The following is a 15,400-nucleotide window of genomic DNA, read 5'->3' as shown; positions in this document are numbered from 1 at the left end:
CCGTGAATTCGAGCCCCACGTCGGGCTCTGTGCTGACCGCTCGGAGCCTGGAGCCTGCTTCGGATTCTGCGTCTCCCTCTCTCTCTGCCCCTCCCCCACTCATGTCCTGTCTCTTTCTCTACCAAAAATAAATAAATACATTTTAAAAAGAAGCCAGTCCAGCCTAACAGAGGATGAGTGTCCGAGTGGCCATGCGGAGGAGAGCCGAGGCCCAGGCACCTGCCAGCTGGGAACACGCTGGGCCTTCCCGCCAGCAGCCCTGCCGTGGAGCACAGGCACGTGACTGGCCCACAGCAAAACCACAGAGGAACCGCCCAGCCAGTCCACAGGATCATGACGAGAAAAAAATGCAGCATTATTCTAAAGTTTTGGGGCGATTCATTTGGCGGCAATAGATAACTGAAATATATTCCTGATCCAAACCGGGCATGAGCTCAGGTCAGCACGGACCCAGAAGCCGGTGAGGGTAACATGCTCTTTTCCTTGGAAACTGCTGCATAGGATCCAGTATTTTATCAGAGGTCACATGTCAGTTCAGTGCTCTTAAAAGTCTGTTCACTGTCTCACAAATACTTTCCTTGGCGTGACGAAGTGGAGAATTCCCAAACTTATATCTGCTGATGTTGTTATTCACGTTCGTCAATAAAGATTGTTGAATGTAACATAACCTCTCTTCTCATCAGCCGTGATTTTCATTCCCACCCCGATCTCAGTTTTTGTTCCTGGATGGAAGCCTCCCCTCTTTGCACTTTGGCAGGACTGCCTTTCATGCGTTATTCACCCCTCCTCTCTCTCCATGCCCCCCCCTCCTTCTGGGCGGTGCACCTTCTATCAAGTGCAGGAGTCAGGGATGGGATGAGCCTTGGCCCAAGTAATTTACATGAGCACCCGCCTTCTCCCCTGCAGAATCATAACACGGCATGCTGCTCCATCAGCTCTGGAAAGATCAGATCACAGCACGTCTTAAGGAAATATATATGAAAGAATATAACTGCCCTTCGTTCCCCACAACTGCCCCAGACATCTGTGCGTTCACACCAGCCCCTGTGCGCAGTGACACAATCAGAAGGTAGCTGTGTATCTGTATCTGTAGGGGTGTAGACATATGTAGGCATAGATCTATATACACGTGGATTGCACACATGTATAATATACATATGTATATTTATTATGTTATATATATTATATATACTCTCCCATCATTTCTTTTAGTGCAGAGAAGCATGGGTTTGTTTTTTTTTTTTCAATATATGAAATTTATTGTCAGATTGGTTTCCATACAACACCCAGTGCTCATCCCAAAAGGTGCCCTCCTCAGTGCCCATCACCCACCCTCCCCTCCCTCCCACTCCCCATCCACCCTCAGTTTGTTCTCAGTTTTTAAGAGTCTCTTATGCTTTGGCTCTCTCCCACTCTAACCTCTCTTTTTTTTTCTTTTTTCCTTCCCCTCCCCCATGGGTTTCTGTTAAGTTTCTCAGGATCCACGTAAGAGTGAACACATATGGTATCTGTCTTTCTCTGTATGGCTTATTTCACTTGGCATCACACTCTCCAGTTCCATCCATGTTGCTACAAAGGGCCTCATTTCGTTCTTTCTCATTGCCACGTAGTACTCCATTGTGTATATAAACCACAATTTCTTTATCCATTCATCAGCTGATGGACATTTAGGCTCTTTCCATAATTTGGCTATTGTTGAGGGTGCTGCTATAAACATTGGGGTACAAGTGCCCCTAAAGCACGGGTTTTTAAAAATTACCAAAAAAAAAAAATCACAATGTATTTCTCTTCTGCTGTCACACTCAAGGATGTCTTTCCATTTCTTTCTGACACCTCCGGAAGAAATCTAGAAGGTGAAAATGACAGCAGAAATATACTCAGACACCTGTCAGGCTACAAGGACATCCGTAGCCCAAGGAGTTCGCCCGCTGCCCACTTTGCGAGTGACGGAGCTGAGGCCAGGCTGTTCTCCTCTCTGAAACCCCAGACCATTTCATGTACAGCTCAGAGGAAATCGGCGTTAGAGTATAACGAGATGTTAGTCGTACATCCATGCCCTCCTTCCTGTATCTGACACGCATTTATCGAGTGTCTACTGGGTGTCAGCTCTGTGTTCCGTATGAGGATATGATACTGAAGAGAACACAGTTTGGGCACACCGACACCCACAGCCTCGGGAAGGAGGATCAACAGGTGATCCAGCCGAGTTTGAGGCTGGATGTTGGCTGTCAGAACAGCACGCGACGCCTGACCCACTGGGGAGCGGTGAGCGCACACAGGGTGCTCTCAGGGAGGAAGCGATGGAGGAGGTGTGCAATTCGAGGCTTGACTGAAGGATTGGCAGAGATGGCCCTGGTGAAGGAAGGGGGTGTGGAGGGGAGCCTTGTGATGGAGCCAGGCATCCAGGTCACAGGGGAGTGTGCTCTCCAGGGAGGGTGAGTGCAACGTGGGACCGGGGCTGTATGAAGTTCCGTCTGGGCTCTGGAGACACAGGAGGAAGAAATCATGGAGGTGGGGTTCACGGGGGTGTAGTATATCATGGAACAAACCGGAGAGTCTGGACTTTGTCAGAAGAAACGCACAGAGCTGGGACTCACCTGATTTGGTTGCTTCCCGCTTTAGAAAGGTCCCTGCTACAGAAGAGAAAGTGTGATGGGGGGGACAGGAGGCAGGAAGCCCAGTTAGGAGGCGATCCACTCATCACATGGGTGGCTGTGGTGGCCGAGAATGGGGTTGGGGTGGGGATAGCATTAGATCAAGGAAAAGGGGCAAGTTCTGTACATAGTGTGAAGGAAGGACGCTGCTTCAAGGGAACAGGGAAAGAGTATCGAAGGACGAGAGCAGGTTTCTGCATGGTCGGTCGCCTTGTAACTGGACTAAGGTCACCAGGGGAGGGATAGTCCCAGGAGTGGAGGGGATGGTTTCTGTTTTGGAAATAACTGCATTTATGTTCCCTGCACAGACCACTTTTTTTTCTCCCAATTCCCATTCCGTCCTTGTCAAGTAAGAGGATCTTTCTAGCAGGGCACATGCCACCCTGAATAAAGATAAGCCCCAGCGTCCCTGAGAGGGGTGTCCAGCCTTACAACGGCCTCTGGCCAATGCCACGTGAGCAGAAGTCATGGTGTCCTTCCGAGGGACGCCCTAGAGAGCTGTGCTCTTCGTGCTGGAAGGATGGGGCCGAGCAATTGAAGTGATGGACCACAGCGTCTAGAATGGGAAGGAATGGAAGGAAATGAAGGCCAGGGGCAGTAGGGGAAAAGTAGTCAGGTTAGAGGTCCGCAGGGAAAGCCTCACAATTCGGAGCAATGGTTCTCAACCAGGGGAAAGTTCCAGTCTCCTCCCCACTCCCCATGAGGGAGCATTTGGCGGTGGCTGGAGACAGGGAGGGGGGCTCTTCTGCTATTTCATGGAGCAGGAGCGACTAGAGTCTAGTCTCCGTCTGCAGGGTGAATGCTGTTAAGCATCCCATCGTGCACAGGACGTGCACAAACAGCCCCCACCGCCAAACGCTGTGCAGCCACAGTGCCAATAAGGTACAGGTATATAGCGAAACCGCAGGCCCTACCTGGAGGTGTTCGAATTCCTTCACCTGCACGCACGCACACATGCGCACGCCATCTGTGCCCTCTGTAAGCCGATCAGAGCTCGTCTGCCGGGCCAGGCTCAGCCCACAGGTGGCCAGTTTGCTTCCTCTGAACTTAAAACTTTGATAAGTTCTTAAGAACATATATGCTCAGAATCGATGAGTTAGGAAGCACACTAAGTCAAGGCCACCTTACATGTCCGATTTAAACCTGAGTTATCATCACATGTAACTTCCAGTAAGATCTATTACAAGGTGTTTTTCTTAAATTTTTTTGACATTTATTCATTTTTGAGAGACAGAGACAGACCATGAGCGGGGGAGGGGCAGAGGGAGAGAGGGAGAGAGAGAATCCCAAGCAGGCTCTGAGCTGTCAGCACACAGCTCAGCCCATTGCGGGGCTTGAACCCATGAACCATGAGATCATGAGCTGAGCCAAAGTCAGACCCTTCACCGACTGAGCTACTCCGGCGCCCCTCAAGGTTTCTTAAATTATGGAATCCCCGAGCCATATTTTTGTCAGGTGTCTGTAAATAGGAGGTCTTGAACAAGAGTCGCTGTTTTTAGCTAACACATGATGCGATTCTCTCGAAAGACAGGACTATTAGTGGACCATAGTTGGGGGAGTCCCTGGGAGGAAATCTCCCAGTCTGTTGCTGGAAATGCCGAATGCATTCTCTAAAGACAAAGATAATGCTTAAAAACTACTACTTTTGTTATTAATAGTTTATTACTTATTATTATGTATTATTTATTATTATATTATTATTTATTATTAATAGCTATAATAAAAACTATTATTCCACAGCTCGGGTAGGTGACAAGTTAGCCGTCCAGCAAGCCGCAGCCAGCAGAATACCTTTATTCTGGAGGCTGAACCACGGTCATTTCATTTGAGTTCCTTTCCACAGAATTCTAGGATGTGACAGCCCTTCACCTTTTTGCTGGCGAGGATTTTGCTGGACGATTTGCTGCTCGCATCTTTAAATTTTATCGGAGGAAGCTTAGGACGTCTCTTGATTAGCGGAATGAGAATGAACACAACTCTGTTGTCTCTCTTCCCTCATCTATTATTCTTTCCCTGAAAAGCTGATGTCGTGTGGGAATGATGGGCACATCTCTTGGTATGAAACGCATCAGTGCCCAAGGAGACAATCTGTGTTTGAGGGTGGGCGCGATATTTAAAGAGTGTTGTCTGCAGGGTTGTGTCCTTGGAGGCTTTCCTCTGGAGGCTGGCATCAGGGTATTTTTTAAGACAAACAGGCAGAAATGTGAGTGCCGACTTCCGTGCTGTAGAGTCCTTGGATCACCCCTCCAGCTCTTTAGGTTGCATCCACGGCAGAAAAAGTGAGTGCTCGTTTCGGGATTCAGTCATGTGTCCAGCAGAGAAATGTCAAGCAGTTTCTTCCAGAATTCTCAGTTCCCTCCCTGTCCAAAGAAAACCTTTGATCTCAGCTGTAATGTGCTGTGTGCCCCAGCATCGCGCTGGGGACGCCTCTGGCGGGGGTCGGACTGGGTGGGTGGGAGGGAAGAGGCTGAGGGCTGTCGATGGTGTAGGAGACTGATGAGGCTTTGGGGTTTAAGACTCCACGTTCAGCCCAGTTAGGAAAAAGGTCCATTTCACCCCACTGAGGGAAAAGGGAATCAGTCACAACTCGAGACCCTGCCATGTGGATCAGTCCCCTCCCTGTTGCTAGCTGAAGCTGTTATTTATTCTTCTGCCCGCTTACGGATTGTCCCTTTTTCTCTGGGTGCAGTTTAGGAGACTGGCTAAGAACAGTTCAGACCATTGATGACACCTCCGTGGGTTTAAGTCCTGACTCCATCACCCGTTTGCCGTTCAGTTTCCTCTTTGTAGAAATGGGGAATAATAATACCTCCCTTATTAGGTTTTGGGGAGAATTAAGTGAGATAATGCCTACGGATCACTTAGAACTGGGACTGGCACGTGGAAGGTGGCCGATACACCTCTGTGGAGTGGGGAAGGAATCTTGAATTAAGAGCACAGCACGCGCATTCAAGTTGAGCAGTTCTGTGATGTCCTGGGAACACAAGGAGGAAGTTCCAATTCTCAGTGCCCCAAATGTGAATTTAGAGACCCTGTTTTTTAAAAAAGAAATTTTTTTAATGTTTATTTATTTTTGAGAGAGAGACCCTGAGTGTGAGTTGGGAAGGGGAAGAAAGAGAGGGAGACACAGAATCCGAAGGAGGCTCTAGGCTCAGAGCTGTCAGCACAGAGCCCAACTCTGGACTTGAACTCACGAATGGTGAGATCATGACCTGAGCCGAGATCAAGAGTCAGACACTCTACTGACTGAGCCACCCAGACGCCCCTCTCTTGCCTGCTCTTAACTGTTTCATAAATCCGAGCATCCAGGCTTATTAGGGAAGCATCCGGAGCCACCAAGGGATCAGACCAAGGGAACCTGAAGACTCACGTCTGTCAGGGAAGGAGCCTGCTGGGCACCCAGCAGACAGACTCCGATGGCCCTTCTTTCAGTACCTGTCCCAGATGATGCCACTGTGTAATGTCGCACGGCCAGCCTCCTCCAGAATGGGAGCACTCGGTGGGCCGATGCCAGCCCACCGCGTTCGTATTCGGTAAGAATGAAAACCTTGACAGAAGAGTATAGACAACAGCGCTTTGTGCAGAGTATGGCACCTGCCCCCAAGGGCAATGGGTCGATTCTCGCGATGTCAGCCTCCAGTTAGGAAAAGTCTTTCAGATGGGTCATCCCTGTTTTTTTCTCATGGAAACAGAAATGCGAATTAGAACTGAAACGTTGCACACGGGGTGGGGTGCCTGCACCCCGTAGAAGGCAGCCTGACGGTCACACCCCAGCCCCTCCAACCCTGGCCAGCAGTGCGGGCTTTGAAGTCCGGGAGGACCTGCCAGTGTGCCCCTCGCGTCCACCTGGCCTCGCTGAGTCTGCTGGGGGAAGAGTCAGTGCTTCACAGATGCCCGGGACATTGCCGGCCCCCAGTGCAGACAGAGACACAAACATGGTGAGTCCCACGCTGGCTCTTGGAGTTCCTCTTAGAAGGAGCACACGTCCTGCTGTTCACGTTTGACCAGTCACACCGAGTCACATGGCCACGCCTGCAGTGAGTAGGGCAAGGGGAGAAAGTGCCGACGTATTCCGGAACAATTTCCTGTACTGCCGGTGTTGTGTGCCTACGACTGAGTTGTGTATCTAGTCATCTGTGGTGGTTTCTTTGAGGGACTGCATCTGAACCTCGAATTATTCTGTTTCCCTCCTTGTAATCTTTCCTCACATTGACTCCAGCATGACTTCTTTTTATCTCTTGTTGTCACCTCCTCTTGTCGTTGGGATTATCAGCATCTCCGCCTCCCTTCTTCTCAGAAGAAATCTTTTGGCCACCTGTACGTCACAGGGCTTTTTCTCCCGCAAAATCCGGGAGATTGGTCGGTCTTCACACATTTTCTCTACAGTGTTTTTCCACAACTAGCTTCACCTGTTTCAGGCCGGAGGGTGTTCCTTGCCTGTGGGCAGATAATCTTGGAAAGGCAGATGAGACCAGAATTAACACCACTCTGGAGCATTTTACTTTTTTACTTTGTGTCGTGTGATTGCGGAGGTCTGTTTGCATTTTGAGATCTCCTTTGGGTGATTCAAACACTGCCGGTGTTGAGTTGTGTTGGGCTCAGACCTCGTGGGTGCAGGGGCCTGACAGGTGCACGTGATTGTTCGGGACCCCTCCTGCCATCTTGCTCTGGGTGCTGTGTGCTGTGGGAAAAAGAGCAGTGCCTCTTCTTTTAGGACCTCCATATTCTCCCCTCCAAGGATTGAAGATTTCCACCTTATCAGTGATTTTTTTCCCCAGCAGAGGCTCTCTTTTTGAGAATTGAATTGACAGTTGACGGTAAACAGTTCAAGGTTAAGAGTATCAATTTGCCATCAGCCATGACAGTAAGTATAGTCTATACTTGGACTTGATTGGCTTTGTTCTCTAACTTCTTTGAACTAGAGAGTCGTCACCAGATAGTGAAAATTTATTCTTCTACCGTCTGTGAATAATGATGCGCACTCTAAAAGCCTCTCGGTCTCCTCACTGAGCTTGCAAATCGAGTTGGTGGAAAGAGTGATCGGTGGCCGTGAAGCCAGAAGACATAAGTTCCATTTGGTCTGGACTCCCTAGTGAACACCCCCTCACTCTACCCCTGTGAACCACACCTATATCTAGTTTGCCCCCCTCTTTTTTTTTTGGTCAAAAATGTTTAAATTTAAATGAAATTGAATGTGACCAGGGTTTGTAAAATGAGGCAGCAGTGTAAGTATGTCATGAAAGGACTTACCGTTTTGTGAAAGGAAATGGCGATTTGTTGAATACGTGTTGATTTTAACTCGCACGAAGCAGTCCCGTTTTCCTAGACTGTGAGATAAAGAGGCTAGCTTTCCCTGTGCCCACAAACACTGGCCATTACATGCCACGCCAGGATTTCCGTCTCTTCATTCTCCTCCTCCTCCACGTTGAAGTCTCTCTTCAAGAGCCAGCACACGCTCCGTCTCCTGTCCCCTTTGTCAAGATTCCAAGTGGTCACTCCTTTCTCATAGTCCCGCTGACAGTTTGTGCCACCATGTTGGGACTTGAGCACTTGGGTTCTTTCTTCCATGTGTTACCAATTGTTCAACTCCAAAACGCTGAGACGTAAATTCTAGAAAGGGTCTCCTGTGGTTCCATCAAGTGCTAGGAATCCACATGGACACAGAGACCGTCAGCTCACCTAGCTCAATAGATAAATGTTTTAGACCGCCACACTAGGACTCAAAGGCTGGAGTGCTTTGGTTGAGGTGTTCTAGATAATGGCAGAAAAAGGTCAGGAACCAACGTCTTATTCCATTTTGGTGTTGTTTCTACTACAGAGCGCTGCTACTCTCTATGTTTGTAACTGAATTTTTTTTTAAGACAAAGAAAGATGAAGCGAGGCCATTAAAACAAGAAGAGTATTCAGTGTATCCTGAATAATTGACGTGACGCAGGATTTTTAAGGAAGGGCCTAAAAGAAACAAACTAAATTTAATAACAGGAAACAGCAACAGTAGTAGTTGTTACTAGACCTTAATTTGGGGGATGTGCCGTTGTTGTTCAAGGTTGGTGTCAGGGGAAGATGCTTATTTTCTGAGACCAGCAGACATGAAGCAGGCTGCAAGGGAAGATATGAACTGGAAAAGGTGTTGACATATCTTTATGTCCCTGGCAGGTGTTTTCCAAGTACCGTGTTTTTAGCATTTGTTCCTGAATGGACACGTTGTCCTTTCATGCTGCAGGACAGTGTTGAACGACATCATCTGTCTCCTAAGCACCACAGGGAACCCAGTGGCTGCTTAGGAATCTGGAATTTCCATTCTGATAGCTACTTTTTGTTGGGAGGAGAAACATCGGTAACAATATCCCTTCTGTTCATTGCATTGGTTTGGCATCCTGATATGACTGAATTGTGCTTAAAATAAGCACAAAATAGAAGTAAGAATTTTGAAAGATAAGCGGTTTTTTTTAAGTTTACAAAAGGAGAATGTCACTGTCTTTCTCCCCTTTGAAAAATTCAGCAGATTTAAATTTTTATTACATGCATGGCTTATTGAAGGCACAAGGCATCACATGCATTATAATATCTTAGCTCAAAATTTAAGTACACGTCTTCTTTGCTTAAATTGGATTTTCCTATCAACCCAAATAATCTCCAGATGAACATAAAAATAGAAAGGTATAATATCTCCTTTGTTTCATTATATTAGAAACACTTTGGAGTCCAGAGTGTCCTAAACTTTCATCAAGAATGCGTTGAAATTTACTAACTCTGTATCTCTTTCATGAGGCATTTCAAAGGACAAATTATGGGGAAAAAAATTAATGAATAATAATCAGAGGTTTAATAAAAAGGATGTGTTGAAATGGACCCCTCATACCAACGCCAAGTTATTTATCGATAACCTTTGAATATGCCAGAATCAGTCACATTTTCTGTTCTTAAGATGGTCTTTACTAGGAAGAGAGAGTAGTAATGCTATGCATCAGTCAGTCTAATGACAAGTTAAGTTTCCAAATGTCCCCTCAAAGAGTTTCTCCAGTGTGCCTGGAAGGACAGTGTAGCTAGGTTATGTCCAGTGTTAAGCACTTACATTTGTATGCTGCTTTCAGATAATTTGGGAGGGCATGTGGCTACATGAGCAAAATGCTGAAGTATTAATGAAAATATTAATCTTGTCACATTATGAACTTAGTTGAAATTTATCATGTGTGTCATAATATTGGGCTTTTTTTTCTTCAAAGTATAGCATTTTATAGGGAGAAAAAAAAGATAAATTTAAAAGTATCTAGGGGCGCCTGGGTGGCTCAGTCGGTTGAGCGTCCGACTTCGTCTCAGGTCATGATCTCGCGGTTCGTGGGTTTGAGCCCCACATCGGGCTCTGTGCTGACAGCTCGGAGCCCGGAGCCTGCTTTGGATGCTGTGTCTCCCTCTCTCTCTGCCCCTCCCGTCTCACACTCTGTCTCTCTCTCAGAAATAAATAAACAAAAATTTTTTTTAAATAAAAAATAAAATGAAGGTATCTAGATTCACACATTTCAGTACAGGCTTTTAGTTGAGGCTCACACTCGTGCCCAATGCTGTGATCACCAAGAGGACATGGGCAGACAGCAAAGCATGGACCCCATTCATGAGCTCTGATCAGAGGTTGTACAATCCACTGGTGGTACCAGAATTGCATGGTAGTGGGGAAGCCTTGGGTTCTTTTATCTGTCTGGTTGGCTGTTACTAAAAATCTTAATTCCAGTCTAAATTCACATGGATTGTTGAACACTTATAAAAAGAAGAAGAAAATTTTGGCTTATACTATATATATGTGTGTGTGTGTGTGTATACACACACACACACACACACACACACACATACACACACATCTTGTATTTTTGCAACTACCTATAAAAAAAAGCCAGTCATCCATCTACATTTGAGTCTAAAATAAAAATCATAATTTACATTTGGTCATTAAATGAAGCTATGGGCATGAAAGAGAATTACTATATAGGATTCTTCTTTTTTATTCATGGACTCTGTCCTTGAGGAAAGGCTTACCTCTGTGAGCTTTGGGGTTTAGTCTGTTCTTATTACAGAGTATATGAGAGAAGATGCCTGGAAGGTCTCAGTGAGGTTTACCCCCACGCAGACCCTAAGACAAGGACCTGGCTATAATCATTCATTTGGGAAGTGGTTGTAGGTAGCAGAGTGAGGGAGTGGACCAGGGAGGGAGGTCAGCTATTGGAAGGGGCCATTGGTGACATCTGGGGCTCAACCCTGCTGGAGACCCTCAGAGGGAGGTGTGGATCATGCTCAGATCTTCCCACCCACTGGGGGGTGTGGGTGCAGAAGCTGGAGTGCTTATCCACCAGTTACTTCCTCATTGGTTGAGACACAGAAATGTAAGGAACAGTAGGCTGCAGATGGCCTCCAGGGAAGACAGAGTAGAACATGGGCAGGACAGCATTGGCTAAGAAGTGTGGTTAGAAACAAGTATCAACAGTGAGAAGGTCTACTGATTGTTTTAAATTCTACGGAAGACCGCACAGAATCCACATGTACACACAGGCCATCATCGTAAGATAGTAGAGCAGAACTCAATAAATTGAGCATTATGACCTGGTAACTTTTTAAAAAAAATTTTTTAACATTTATTTATTTTTGAGACGGACAGAGACCGAGTGCGAGCAGGGGAGGGGCAGAGAGAGAGGGAGACTCCGAACCCGAAGCAGGCTCCAGGCTCCGAGCTGTCAGCACAGAGCCCGACGCAGGGCTCGAACTCACGAACCGTGAGATCATGACCTGAACCGAAGTCAGCCGCCCAACCGACGGAGCCACCCAGGTGCCCCTGAGGTGGTAACTTTTGTTTTTTCATAGCCTTCAAGTCCCCCATCACCCATCAAAAAGAATACACACTTGGTTCTAATGTAATTAAGCGAATCTCCAGACATGTCTGTGGACACACAGATTCCACTGGGATTTCATAAAAGATAGCCTAGGTCCAGATTTATAATCTGTTAAAATTGTTTTTGAGTTTATTTACTTATTTTGAGAGAAAGAGCACAGCAGAGGAGAGGCAGAGAGAAGGAGAGACAGAATCCCAAGCAGGCTCCGTGCTGTCAGCGCAGAGCCCGACGTGGGGCTTAAACTCACGAACCTTGACGTCGTGACCTGAGCTGAGATCAAGAGTTGGACGCTTAACCGACTGAGCCACCCAGGTGCCCCGATTTATCATCTGTTATATTGTACAAGCTAACGTTCCTTCCTACTGTTTTAGAAGTTGACAAATGTACAGTCTGTGTCTGCTTGCTGTGATCATGACAGAGATTTGATGGCATCTTGGAACAACATGCCTCCCTTTGCTTCCAGCCAGGGCTGCTCTGTTCATGTCTGTAGAGTATGAGCAGCCAGGCCTCTTGATTATTTCTGATGGCCATTTCATGTGTCCCTCACTGGCCTTCCCCTATTTGTTGAAATAGATTTTTAACATAACGACTCCTTTGTGAGTACCTATTTTCATGTCATTAGTAGTTGCTTGGGCTTCTGGGCTCCAAATGGCTCCTTTTTCTCTGGGGCTACCTGTTTCTTTACTCAACCAAAATATTACTTGCTTTTTTTATTCCTTTATTGAATTCAACATTTTGCAACCCTCTGGTGTTGTTTATCCTGGCCCCCAGCTGCCCGCTGAGATGTCTCACGCCGTCAGACATGGTTTCTGCTCTTGCAACATTTTGCTTAGGTCCAGGATTTCCTCACTTTAAACTAACATGATGCTGCTGTATTGTTAGATCCTTAGTGAAAGTTGGGGAGTAACAGAAGGGACTTTGAGCTTAGGATAGGAATCATATCAGAATGTAGTTTCAAGTGGTTATCAGTGCTCAGCCATTTCCCAACACGGGGGCACTTGGAATGTGCTCTTTTTCCTTGGGTGCAGCCTGTTCATACGAAACTGGGGTCCCTCCTCACCCTACATGACCTGTCCACTCCTTCCCTCCATTCCCTGGGCCCATAACCACAGTGTGATAGTCTACCAGACGGGAGAACCCAAAGCAATCACTACCTTCTTTTGCAGAATAGTTAAGGTTTCCTTTGTGTGAGCATCACTGATCTCGACTTTGCCTGGGCCTGGGAAAAATTTTTGTGATCAAGAAAGTCTTTAATATGAGCACTGCCTACCTAGGTCCCCAGGTCCCCAGGTCCCCACCACGGTCATCACTGACAGTGAACAGAAGCTTCAAAATTAGATTTTTCTTTGATGTATCCCAGATAAAATGCATGGCAGGTCATTCATTCATTCAACAAATAACTACAGAGCAAATACTCCTTTCTAGGAATTCTTCTAGGAATTGAGCAATAAAGCAACATACAAGGTCTCCCTTCACTTACCTTTATGTCACCAGTCTCTGTGAATGGGAGGAACCACACTCAAGCATGTATCTCCAGTGTCCACAGCAAACACTATTACTTCCTCTCTCAAAAAAAATTTTTTTTTCTCTAAAATGTATGTGGACTTCTCCATCCTTTCCCCAAAGACTGAAGTATCTATGAAGTCTATCATTTTGGTATTAAGTTATACCAGCTTTCTTTTCATTAAGGTTTTCATGATTTATCTTTTTTTGTATATTTTCTTATTTTCTGCATTTCTGCATTCTTATATTTAAGGTGTACTACTGGAATAGTTAGAATTACATTTTGTCTTTTTTTTTTTTTAAATCCAGTCTGGACGGTATTAGTCAAGTAATTGGAATATTTAGTTCATTTATATTTCTTTTTATAAGAGAACAAATCTACACCTTTCTTGATTTACTTTTCAGTTAGTTTAAATCCTTGGAGGGTACAGCATCACACGGATTCTGTGGCCAATGGCTTTAGCAGGAAGGTTGCTTCTGAATTTGGCACGAACCGTGCCAGTGTTTCCATGAACATGAGTTACTTTTCCCCAGGTTTCTCTGCTTTTGTTCAGTTTGCCACCAGGAGTCACTGTGTTGTTCTTTGCTTTGTACACATCAGCACATCTCTTGCCTAGACTGAATTTCATTTCGAGCACAAACACCTTCAATTTTAAGAAGATCTGGGTGCCCCCTCTGGTTCTGGAGACCCCACTTACAGCCAGCAAAAATGGCTTTGGATCAGAGCCTTCCAGACATATTTGTCACTTCAGGAGTCCTGTTCCCAGCAGGTTCCAAGATGGCGGAAAAAGCTAGTTCGTTTACATTTAATGTAATTTTCTGATATAACAGACCATTTTATGACTTATTTTCTGCTTGTTTCACCTGTTTTAAGTTTTCTTTGACTCTTCATTATGACTTATTTTGAATAAATAAGAATTCCTTTCTCATTTTTACTGTTAGCCTATTAGTCATACATTCTTTCACTCTTTGTGGCTAATGTGGAACTCGCATCCATTCTTCACTTACTGTCGTCTAGTATAAACTGCTACCTGTGCCACTTCCCATACAATCCTAGGACCTCAGAACATGTTAACTCCACTGCTGCCATTTCACTTTTAATGTTAATGCCATTGTGGATTTCATACCTGTTACATTTTAGATGACCCAAGACATTATCCTCATTATTTTGCACAATTAATATTAATTTATATTTTCCCAGATGTATATATGGACATTTAGCTTATTAAAAACTTTTGATTTCTCCATTTTATGAACTTAAATGGAATCATCAAGAAGAATTTAACAAAAGTGAGAACATAATTATTAAATAAAAGGTGTCTTCTTAATCTCTTAAGTACCAATAAAATTCTCTTTGGCATGTCAGGGCCAGCACGTAGGTTATGACAGCTGTTAGCACTTTGCCCTCTACCTAACTGCCTCTTTTTGCAAGGAGATTGGTAATACTAATCAGATAGGGGTGGTGTTTTGACTCATTTTTTTCACATGAATAGTGGGTCCTCCTGGACTATTCGTTTCCCTTCTGTTTCCCAGATCTCAGGCATGCGGCTTCCTTTGAACACCAGCCTTTTCCTCTGGCCTCATCTGATGGCAAGGGTACTGTGGGTGGGCTCCCTGCTGGAGTATGAACAACATGATATCACGGATGTTGACTCTATCTTCTTTGCATCTACCATTAGTGCTTATCATGGGGTCTGGCATTTAATAGGCAATGATGGATGTTTTCTGAATGGGTGAATAAATTGATGAATGACTGAACAAATGAGCAGCACTCAGTTATGCCAGTGTCTGGTGAAGCACTCTACCAGGCACTGAGATCCCTACCATAGGTGCCCACTCGGCCTCCTTCTGGCTTTGCAGCTGTTTTTAACTGGAGCAGGCTGGGGGCGGGCTATCGTGGGGGTCTTCTCATGTGCATCAGGATGTACTCCTGGCCTTTCCTCTGCTCCTTCGGTGGATGTTCCCAGCAGCCACCAAAATGATCTGCCCTGGGGAATGGCCCAGAGAGGGACACCAGCCCTGTAAACCTGGGAGCAAAGCCCAGCTTCCCCTGCCCTCCCCCACTATTTTTTCACCACTTTGTACAAAGGAAAAAAAAAAAATTAAGAAAGAAACAAGAGACAGAAACTGTGCAAGATAGAGAAAAGATTTCATTCAACAAATGTTTTTTAAACCAACACCAAATATCGGTTGCCAAATGCACAATACGTAAAGAGTGTGGCATTTTCTACTATAAATTAATGTTTAAAATTATTAAGGATGAGTATAAACTTTCAAAGAATGCTCTTCTATGATACTTTCTTCCAAAAATATTGCATATTTTCCTTGAAGAGAGTGGGGAAAAAATGCCACTCTAACTACAAT

The 15,400-nt window shown here is 45.5% G+C and overlaps 1 protein-coding gene and 1 pseudogene across 3 annotated transcripts in view; one reads left to right on the top strand and one right to left on the bottom strand.

Moving 5' to 3' along the window:
* ADCY2 (adenylate cyclase 2) overlaps nucleotides 1–15,400 on the top strand; it is a 409,723-nt gene that overhangs the window by 262,456 nt on the left and 131,867 nt on the right. The gene's annotated exons all lie outside the window — the stretch shown is intronic.
* On the bottom strand, nucleotides 13,167–13,777 carry LOC106971264 (60S ribosomal protein L35a-like; annotated as a pseudogene).

The sequence above is a fragment of the Acinonyx jubatus genome, chromosome A1 (assembly GCF_027475565.1).
Source record: "Acinonyx jubatus isolate Ajub_Pintada_27869175 chromosome A1, VMU_Ajub_asm_v1.0, whole genome shotgun sequence".
NCBI classification, from domain to species: domain Eukaryota; kingdom Metazoa; phylum Chordata; class Mammalia; order Carnivora; family Felidae; genus Acinonyx; species Acinonyx jubatus.
The sequence above is the reverse complement of the archived record's forward strand: the minus strand, read 5'-3'. Positions and strand labels throughout refer to the sequence as shown.